Source organism: Cebus imitator, unplaced genomic scaffold (assembly GCF_001604975.1).
Source record: "Cebus imitator isolate Cc_AM_T3 unplaced genomic scaffold, Cebus_imitator-1.0 Scaffold279, whole genome shotgun sequence".
NCBI classification, from domain to species: domain Eukaryota; kingdom Metazoa; phylum Chordata; class Mammalia; order Primates; family Cebidae; genus Cebus; species Cebus imitator.
The window spans coordinates 3925687-3935485 of NW_016107594.1; the positions used below are offsets into that span (position 1 = coordinate 3925687).

The 9799-nt window shown below is 48.0% G+C and overlaps 1 protein-coding gene across 3 annotated transcripts in view; it reads right to left on the minus strand.

The window, feature by feature from the left end:
• Nucleotides 1-9470, minus strand: part of CLN8 (CLN8 transmembrane ER and ERGIC protein) — a 24846-nt gene extending 15376 nt beyond the window's left edge. The window contains exon 1 of one of the 3 annotated variants that reach the window (XM_017501138.2): nucleotides 9345-9470. The gene's annotated coding sequence lies outside the window, so the exon portion shown is untranslated. The remainder of the gene's footprint in view (nucleotides 1-9344) is intronic. The other 2 variants (XM_017501139.2, XM_017501140.2) reach the window with 2 other exon arrangements.
• Nucleotides 9471-9799: the final 329 nt, after the last annotated feature.

Genomic DNA, 9799 nt, shown 5'->3' on the forward strand with positions numbered 1-9799 from the left:
ACTATAAGGACACGTGCACACTAATGTTCACTGCAGCACTGTTTACAATAGCAAAGACCTGGAACCAACCCAAATGCCCATCGATGATAGACTGGACAGGGAAAATGTGGCACATATATACCATGGAATATTATGCAGCCATAAAAAACGATGAGTTCATGTCCTTTGTGGGGACATGGATGAACCTGGAAACCATCATTCTCAGCAAACTGACATGAGCAGAAGATCAAACACCGTATGTTCTCACTCATAGGCGGGTGTTGAACAATGAGAACACATGGACACAGGAAGGGGAGCACTACACAATAGGGTCTGTTGGGGGGAAATAGGGGAGGGACAGCAGGGGGAGGGGAGTTGGGGAGAGATAGCAAGGGGAGAAGTGCTAGATGTGGGTGGTGGGGAGGAAGGCAGCAGATCACACTGCCACGTGTGTGCCTACGCAACAATCTTGCATGTTCTTCACATGTACCCCAAAACCTAAAATGCAATAAAATTAAAAAAAAAAGAAGAAGAAAAAAAAAAATAAAAACCTCATTTTCTCCTAGTCACAGTGTCTGCCTCCAGGCAGGAAAAACATTGTTAACTAAATGGGTTTATTTGCCTATTCAAAAACAAGCTCAACCAAAATAAATCAATAACTACCATCAGAGATTACTACAAACAGCTCTACTCACATAAACCAGTAAACCAGGAATAAATGGATAAATTACTAGATGCTTGTACTCTACCAAGACTAAACCAGGAGGAAGTTGAAATCATGAATAGACCAATAACAAGGGCTGAAGTAGAGGCAGCAATCAATAGCCTACCAACCAAAAAAAGTCCAGGTCCAGACAGGTTCACAGCCAAATTATACCAGACATACAAAGAGGAGCTGGTTCCATCCTTCTGAAACTGTATCAAACAATACAAAAGGATGGAGTCCTCCCTGACTCATTTTATGAGACCAACATCATCCTGATACCAAAACCAGGCAGAGACTCAACTAAAAAAGAAAACTTCAGGCCAATATCCATAATGAACATCGACGCAAAAATCTTCGATAAAATACTGGCAAACAGATTGCAACAGCACATCAAGAAGCTTATCCACCATGATCAAGTAGGATTCATCCGGGGATGCAAGGCTGATTCAACATACACAAATCCATAAATGTAATCCATCACATAAACGGAACCAAAGACAAAAACCACATGATTATCTCAATAGATGCAGAGAAGGCCTTTGATAAAATTCAACAGCACTTTATGTCAAAAACTCTCAATAAGTAGGTACTGATGGAATGTAGCATAAAATGATAAAACCATATATGACAAACCTACAGCCAATATCATACTGAATGGGCAAAAGCTGGAAGAGTTCCCTTTGAAATCAGGCACTAGACAAGGATGCCCTCTCTCACCACTCCTATTCAACATATTATTGGAAGTTCTAGCCAGAGCAATCAGGCAAGAAAAAGAAATAAAGCGTATTCAGTTAGGAAAGGAGGAAGTCAAACTGTCTCTATTTGCAGATGACATGATTGTATATCTAGAAGACCCCATCGTCTCAGCCCAAAATCTTCTCAAACTGATAAGCAACTTCAGTAAAGTCTCAGGATACAAAATCAATGTGCAAAAATCACAAGCATTCCTATATACCAATAACAGACAAACAGAGAGCCAAATCAAGAGCGAACTGCCATTCACAATTGCTACAAAGAGAATAAAATACCTAAGAATACAGCTAACAAAGGATGTAAAGGACCTCTTCAAGGAGAACTACAAAGCACTGCTCAATGAAATAAGAGAGGACACAAACAGATGGAAAAACATTCCATGGTCATGATTAGGAAGAATCAATATTGTGAAAATGGCCATGCCGCCCAAAGTAATCTACAGATTCAATGCTATCCCCATCAAGCTACCAGTAACCTTCTTCACAGAACTGGAAAAAAACACTTTAAACTTGATATGGAATCATAAAAGACCCCGCATAGCGAAGACAATCCTAAGCAAAAAGAACAAAGCCGGAGGCATCACACTGCTGGACTTCAAACTATACTACAAGGCTACCGTAATCAAAACAGCATGGAACTGGTACCAAAACAGAGACATAGACCAATGGAACAGAACAGAGACCCCAGAAGAAACACCACATATCTACAGCCTTCTGATCTTTGACAAACCCAGCACCAAAACAAGCAATGGGGAAAGGACTCTATGTTTAATAAATGGTGTTGGGAAAACTGGCTAGCCATGTGCAGAAAGGAGAAACTGGATCCCTACCTGTCACCTGACACTAAAATTAACTCCATATGGATCAAAGATTTAAACATAAAACCTAACACCATAAAAACACTAGAAGAAAACATAAGCAAAACCATCTAGGACATAGGCATAGGCAAGGACTTCATGACTGAAACACCAAAAGCAATGGCAATAAAAGCCAGGATAGACAAATGGGATCTAATTGAACTCCAGAGCTTCTGTACAGCAAAAGAAACCATCATTAGAGTGAATCGGCAACCAACAGAATGGGAAAACAATTTTTGCAATCTACCCATCTGACAAAGGGCTCATATCCAGAATCTACAAAGAACTAAAACAGATATACAAGAAAAAAACAAACAACCCCATTCAAAAGTGGGTGAAGGATATGAACAGGCACTTTTCAAAAGAGGACATATATGAGGTGAACAAACATATGAAAAAATGCTCATCATCACTGGTGATTAGAGAAATGCAAATCAAAACCACATTGAGATATCATCTCACGCCAGTTAGAATGGCGATCATTAAAAAATCTGGAGACAACAGATGCTGGAGAGGATGTGGAGAAATAGGAACACTCTTAAACAGTTGGTGGGAGTGTAAATTAGTTCAACCATTGTGGAAGACAGTGTGGTGATTTCTCAAGGATCTAGAAAGAGAAATTCCATTTGACCCAGCAATCCCACTACTGGGTATATACCCAGAGAACTATAAATCATTCTACTATAAAGACACATGCACACGTATGTTCACTGCAGCCCTGTGTACAATAGCAAAGACCTGGAACCAACCCAAATGCCCATCAATGATAGACTGGAAAAGAAAATGTGGTACATATACACCATTGAATACTACACAGCCATAAAAAACGATGATTTCATGTCCTTTGTAGGGACTTGGATAAATCTGGAAACCATCATTCTCAGCAAACTGACAAAAGAACACAAAACCAAACACCACATGTTCTCATTCATCGGTGGGTGTTGAACAACGAGAGCACGTGGACTCAGGGAGAGGAGCATCACACACTGGGGGCAGTTGGGGGGGGTAGGGGAGAGACAGCAGGGGGTGGGGAGGGAGGGGTAGGGAGGGATAACATGGGGAGAGATGCCAGATATAGTATGCACCTAAAATAAAATAAATAAATTTTTTAAAAAATCAATAACTTTTCTCTGCAACAATGTTAAAACAGTTTATTCTTTCCCTATACTTTTATATTTCTGCTATCCACAACCAATCCATTCCTTTTCTAACTTAAGTTTGACAAAATTTGGAGGTTACATAAAATAGGCTTCAAGTTTATCCCCAACACACTTACGAGATTTTCTGCCTCCACACTGGAAGACAGTCCAGTTAACACGCCAAAGATGTCATGAGAACCTGTGCTCCTGTTTTTCATGCTATTCTTTGGTTAAGGCCGTGGAATGGCTTCTCAGCAGCAGCAGGGAAGGCCTGAATTCCTTACTGTGATCTACAGGACTCTGCAGAACGTGACCCATCTATTGTACCTTCTCTGGTTCCACTCTCCCCAACCCCTGCCTCTCACTCCATGCCACCACCTTCCAGTCCTGTGAAAACACCACACTCTCCTGCACCTCTGGGTCTGCAGCTGCTGGGCCCTCTACCTGGAAAAGTCTTTACCTCCCCGCAGCTGGCACCATCTCACCTGTCAGGTCTTTGTGTAAGGGCCATTTGCTCCAGATGCCCTCCCAGAGTAGGGAGAGTCCCACGGGCTGGGTTAAGTACCTTTGCTACAAGCTCCTGATGCATCCTCCACACACTCATTTTTGGTACCAAAAGTGCTTACAGAATCCTCACCTCTACTGGACAGCAAGCTCTGTGAGGGCACAGACCACACCTGCTTTCCATCACTGCATCTCCTCTGCTGGACGCAGCACCGAGTCCACAGTGGGCCCTCAAGAAACATTTGTGGAACACATGAACAGATGCTAAATGATGCTCAAGGGGTCCAGTTTACCTAAGCCTGAACCTGTCTGCAAACACCAGAGCCTCAAGTGCTCAAAACTGGAAGGGACCTGTAAGTGATTCCAGCCTTTCCTTTCACATGGCAGGAACCCCATGCACACAACGAGGACATAGGAACAGCTACTGACAAAGCCTCAGATCCCACCTCTACCCCCTCACCCAGTGTGCAGGACCTGCCCAGACATGGCATTTTTGCAGGGAGTGGGGACTCCTGTCGCTCACAGCCAGCGAACAGAGGGCAGAGCTCTGAGCACCATGCTCCCTACACAGCTGGACCCTCTGCTCTCTAGAAGGGACCCCAGAACTGGCTGAATTGTGAGGTGGCAGGACTACAGCTGGAAGCGTAGGAGGAGCCCTTCATCTGTGGCCATTCAGCAAAACTCGCCAATTGTTACTGAGGCAAGGTGGTCACTGTAACCACACCCCAAGGACGTAGAAAGCACTAGCTCACTCAAGCTCACACTGAGTGTGAGTCCTGGGACCTAATGCAAATCACAAGAGAACGCTGTTAACCCCTAACCTCTTGGTTTGATAACAGCCATACAATCAAAGGCAAAATAGTACCAGCGTTTTTCTGTTTCTCCATTAACATCCCAGCTTTAACACAGGCTGGCTCTGTGCAAACACAAATCTGACGAGGGAAAGACAGCACTGGCATTCATGTTTCTCCCTAGAGAAACGGCTCCCGTGTCCTGCTGCTGCTGGTGCGTGTGTTCAGGGCACACAGGTGTGCTCTCTGATAGATGCTATGATGATGACTGAGAGGCTGCCATGCCCACGACCAACACCTGGGGCCCACACTGCTGGTCACGTTATGTCAAGATTCCCGTGTACTTACACATCTCCAAACACACCTCTGTGAACTTCTACTCAAATCAGGTTTAACATGGTAATGAGGGACTGGCAAGAGCGCTCTGGTAATTCAGTGTGCAGCAAGGCATCTTCTAACCCCAATGCACTTCACAGGAGCCGATCACCCTCAAGTGCAGCCAGATGCTGGGAGGGGAGACCACTCACCAGCATTAAAGAAAAGCAGGCTGGACTGAGAGGAGACCACTTTCCAGCATTAAAGAAGACCAGGCTGGGCTCGGGGGAGACCGTTCACCAGCATTAAAGAAAAGCAGGCTGGGTGGAAAGAACGGGTATCAAGCACGGAATAGCAATTCATTAAAAGAGTTACCCTGAACAACACTGTTAAAGGTTAAAATATGGACCCCTCCTAAAACTTCTTCTTGTACTTTTCCACGAGTCGGTCATGAGATCCGGGTTATAGGTCCCATTTTGTCACAGTTGCATCAATGTGCTCTTGGCCAAGACAGCTACCTTCTGTGGGACCTTTGCCTTGAGACGGAAAGGTCCCTCTCTCTGGAAGGCTCTGCCCAGAGCAATGACTCAAATCTACCTCAGTGGAAGTGATGAGCCCAAGTGATGCTTCAGGAAGTCTTTGGTTTGAGGGGCTCCAGGACATGAGAACCAAAGGACCAAGAAGAACAGTTGGCTTAGTGGGTTCTGAACTTGGTTTCACTATTTAGAAGCTAAGAAAACAAGTCTCAGGCCGGGCATGGTGGCTCATGCCTGTAATCCCAGCACTTTGGGAGGCTGAGGTGGGTGAAACACTTGAGGTCAGGAGTTCAAGACCAGCCTGGCTAACATTGCAAAACCTTATCTATACTAAAAAAACAAAAAGCAGCTGGGCATGGTGACACATGCCTGTAGTCTGAGCTACTTGGGAGGTTGAGGCAGGAGAATCGCTGGAACCGGGGAATCAGAGGGTGCAGTGAGCCGAGATCATGCTGCTGCACTCCAGCCTGGGCAACAGAGCGAGACTCCATCTCAAAAGAAAAACAAAAAAAAAAAGAAAACAAGTTTCTTTCTGAACCACCCTGGATCCCAGTGCCTGACAATGGAAAAAGAAACACACAGAGCAATGGCAAATGAAGCACCTACTGTGAGCCAGACATTCAACCAGTTTGTGTGATCTTCCCCTGAAGGGCGAATAGCTTCCAGGTCTTCAAGCTTTCTAGATGCCTTTGTGGAGATTACTGTATCTACAGAAAGAATGGCAGAAGCAGGCGAGCCAGAGCTGAGAGTGGGCAAACTTTCTTGGCAGTCACAGAACAGGTACCAGTTAGGGATGCAGAAACAACAGATCATAAAGACCAGAACGCTTACTACCCCTTCTAATCCTGTAACAAATCCCCATTCTGATTCTTTGCACAAACCTCCTGATTATGTGTGGTCTACACAGCAGTGTGCACAGGAACTTTCCGGGAAGCTGGTTCTGCTCTGGTCTACCTTGTTACTGTGGGTCTCTGAGTTTGGTTAGTGCCAGCCAGCATCCTCCAGCCAGGAGTTCATGAAGGAGGTGAACTCCTCAGCTGTCTCAGTCATGAGGGAAGGCCAGTCCCAGAGCCAGGGTACCAGGATCCAACCCAAGCAGCCAGTCTTCCTGGAGTCCTGCAGAGCTCTACTGTCCTTTTTTGCAGTGTCAGAGTTGTACTGAGAACAGCTGTGGTTCACCCCAAGTCACAAGGCGGGTACCCACAGAAGTGCGGCTAGGCCTTGGTCTGGCAGACAGCACAGAAGGGGTATGGAAAGAGCTCAGGTTCTCCTTTTGCTTCTATTTCTGCTCCTTGACCCAACCACAACCCTCTCGCTCTTGATGTGCAAAATGGGGCACTGGGGTTCCCACTGTTCCCTTGCTGTGTGCCTTCTTCATGTCACTCCTGCCATGAGGCTCAGGCCAGAAGAAGGAATCCTCAAGTGTAACGTGCAGCTGGAAGTCACTGTTCCTTCCTGGGGTAAAACTAGAGGCCAAACCTAATGGACCCATCCTGTTCTTTCACTCTGGAAGGCTTGCAAGTCCCTCCACACCAGCTCCTTTCCTCTCTGCAGTATAGGAAGTGGAGCCCGAGAAGAAACAACTCCTGAAGGCCACCATCTCCTGACTCTGCATAGCTTCATTTTCTTTGGGGAAAATGTATATAAAAAGCTAGTGTTAGAAGATTCTGTGGTTTCAGCTCGTCTACAGCACTGGGCCATGCAGTTTTACAAAATCTGAATGCAAACAAATCAGTAAGAGTGTTAGCGGCTGTAGTGTGACCGGGAGCTGGGCTCAGTGGCCACCGGAACCCTTGGGCTGTATCATGCATCTGTGTGCTCTTCCGGTTTACTGAGGGCTAAACTGCTATGACACCAGCATTTTTTTTGTTTGGTTGAGATAATTTATCCAAACTTGGAAGTGAACTCAAAAAGGAGAAAATGGCTGCATGCTTTTTTCCCTGCTAACACAAGTTCAGTGTTTTACAAACCCAACAATCACTTGACTTTCTAGAAGTAACAATTTACCACTGATTGTGGCCCACACATTTCTCAATCTGCAAAGTTAATTCTCCTTTCCACCAAGAAGAAAAGATAATCCCCAAGGCTGTAGTTTCATTGCATGCAGGATATTCACATCTTATAGCTAATCCAGCATGTTTTCTCAGCATTCCTTTTACCCACTCACTAAGAAAATCCTAGTTTTGTGTATTTGCTTTTGAACTGGCATGCCTATCCTCCTGGATCCTGGACTAATGACTGAAATATAACCTGACGAGCTGTTTACATGAAAATTATACTTCTAACATTTTGAAAATTATACATTGATGGTTTGTAAAAATATGTTTTCCAAAATCAGAAGAAATACATGTTTAATAAAATTTGGAAAATATGAACAAGCAAAAAAATACAAAAATAAAAACTTACAATCCTCTTACACAGCTCCAAGCACTATCATTATTTTTTGGTGCCTGCTGGGTCAACTGTTTATCCAGATATAAACTCTTCCCTTTTTCATAAAACGGGATAAAAGTGTACAAGCTGCTCCCTGGTCTGCTTCTCTTCTTTTAGCAACAGCTAATCCTCTTCTGCCACATCACTGCATTACGGCTACGCGGTGTCCCATCAGGCTTTCATCCAGTTCCTTGTTATCATAAGACATTCTGTGGTGAACATCTCTGAGGCCACCTAGAGAACCTGTGCTGTTTTCGTGAAAGCCGGATGCTCAGGAAGAACTTCCATAACAACTACAGCCTAGATGACGGCCAGTCTATTAATGCTGCTTCTGAAAGGCAAGCGCAGAACTGTCCCAGCTCAGTACGGAGCTGTGGCCATCTCATTCCCTCAATCACTCACACTTCCTTCACCATTGCTTTTTCCTCTCAAGACCTTCCTGAAAAGTTTCATGTAAACAAAAATCAAAATATGGGAGTGAGATCAGCAGGAACTGGATATTACAGATTTCACACAGAGGATAAACTCAAACAGGAGTCAGAAACAGCCGCCTCGCCCCAATCTTTCAGAGAACAGTCACTTACAGCAGAACCTACACAGGCTGAGAAGTCCTTGGCTCCCCTCCCCACTGTCCACACCAACCCCAACCCAGAGCAGCTGGCGATAGGGCCCAGTGCCCGGGGAAGCTCCCACCACCTGCTGACCCGACCCAGTGCCCGCCCTCATCCCCTACCCACCCCACGCCTTGGTGACCTGACCCAGCGTCCCTCCCCCTCCTACAGGTGCTGACTGACCCAGCGTCCCTCCGCCGCCCACACCCTGGTGAGCAGCTCCGTGTCCCCTTCCGCCCAGCTAACTCGGTGACCAGTGGAGGCCACAGCCACGTGACAGCTGCTGTCCTTGACAGCAGCTCCGAATGCACCCAAGTGGCTCCGCAGGAGCCGTCTCCCAGCCTCAGGGGCACACAGGTGAGCTGACCATACCTGCCCAGCCGGTATGCAGGGAGCGAGGTCAGGGGCGACGGCGCCACCTCCGCCTCCGCCTCCGCCTCCGCCGCCGCCTGTCCCCTCCCTCCGTCCGGCATCCGCGCCGCTCAGGGGCTCCAAAGTTAGAGTCGGCGTTAGGAGCCCCCCACGCCCACCGGGCACGCGCGCGGGCAGGACCCCGGGCTGCGGGGCTGGAACGCCGCTCACCCCGGGAACACCCCGGCCGGGGTGCCGCACGCCCACCAGAAGGCAGGGCTGGGACCGCAGACGCTAGGAACCATCCTGGCCCCTCACCCGGGCTCCCCCTCACCCGGGCTCCCCCTGAGGTGGGCTACCGCGCGCTCACCTGGGCTGCCCCTCACGTGGGTTCCTGGCCTCTCACGTGGGTTCCTGGCCTCTCACCTGGGCTCCCGCGCGGTCACCTGGGCTCCCGGCACTCGTGGGCCCCTTCACCCTGGCTCCCCCTCACCCGGGATCCCCGCTGTCGGTGCCGCCCCGCCTCTGCAGGACTCCGGGTAGTCACTGATCACTACGCCGCCGCGTCTAGACTCTCTGGCCTCAAACAGGACCTGCGCACGCGCGCACGCACGCGCTCCGCCCCTCTAGGGGGCGTGGCTACGAGAGGCCCCGCCTAGGCGTTGCCAAAGAGGGGCAGCGGGGGCGGGGCCACGGCCGACTGAATCGCGGCGGGAGCGAGGGGCGGGGCCGGGCTGAACGACGGCAGGCGCGACGGGCGGGGTCACGGCAGGCTGAACGGCGGCGGGCGCGAGAGGCGGGGCCGGGCTGAACCACGGCGGGCGC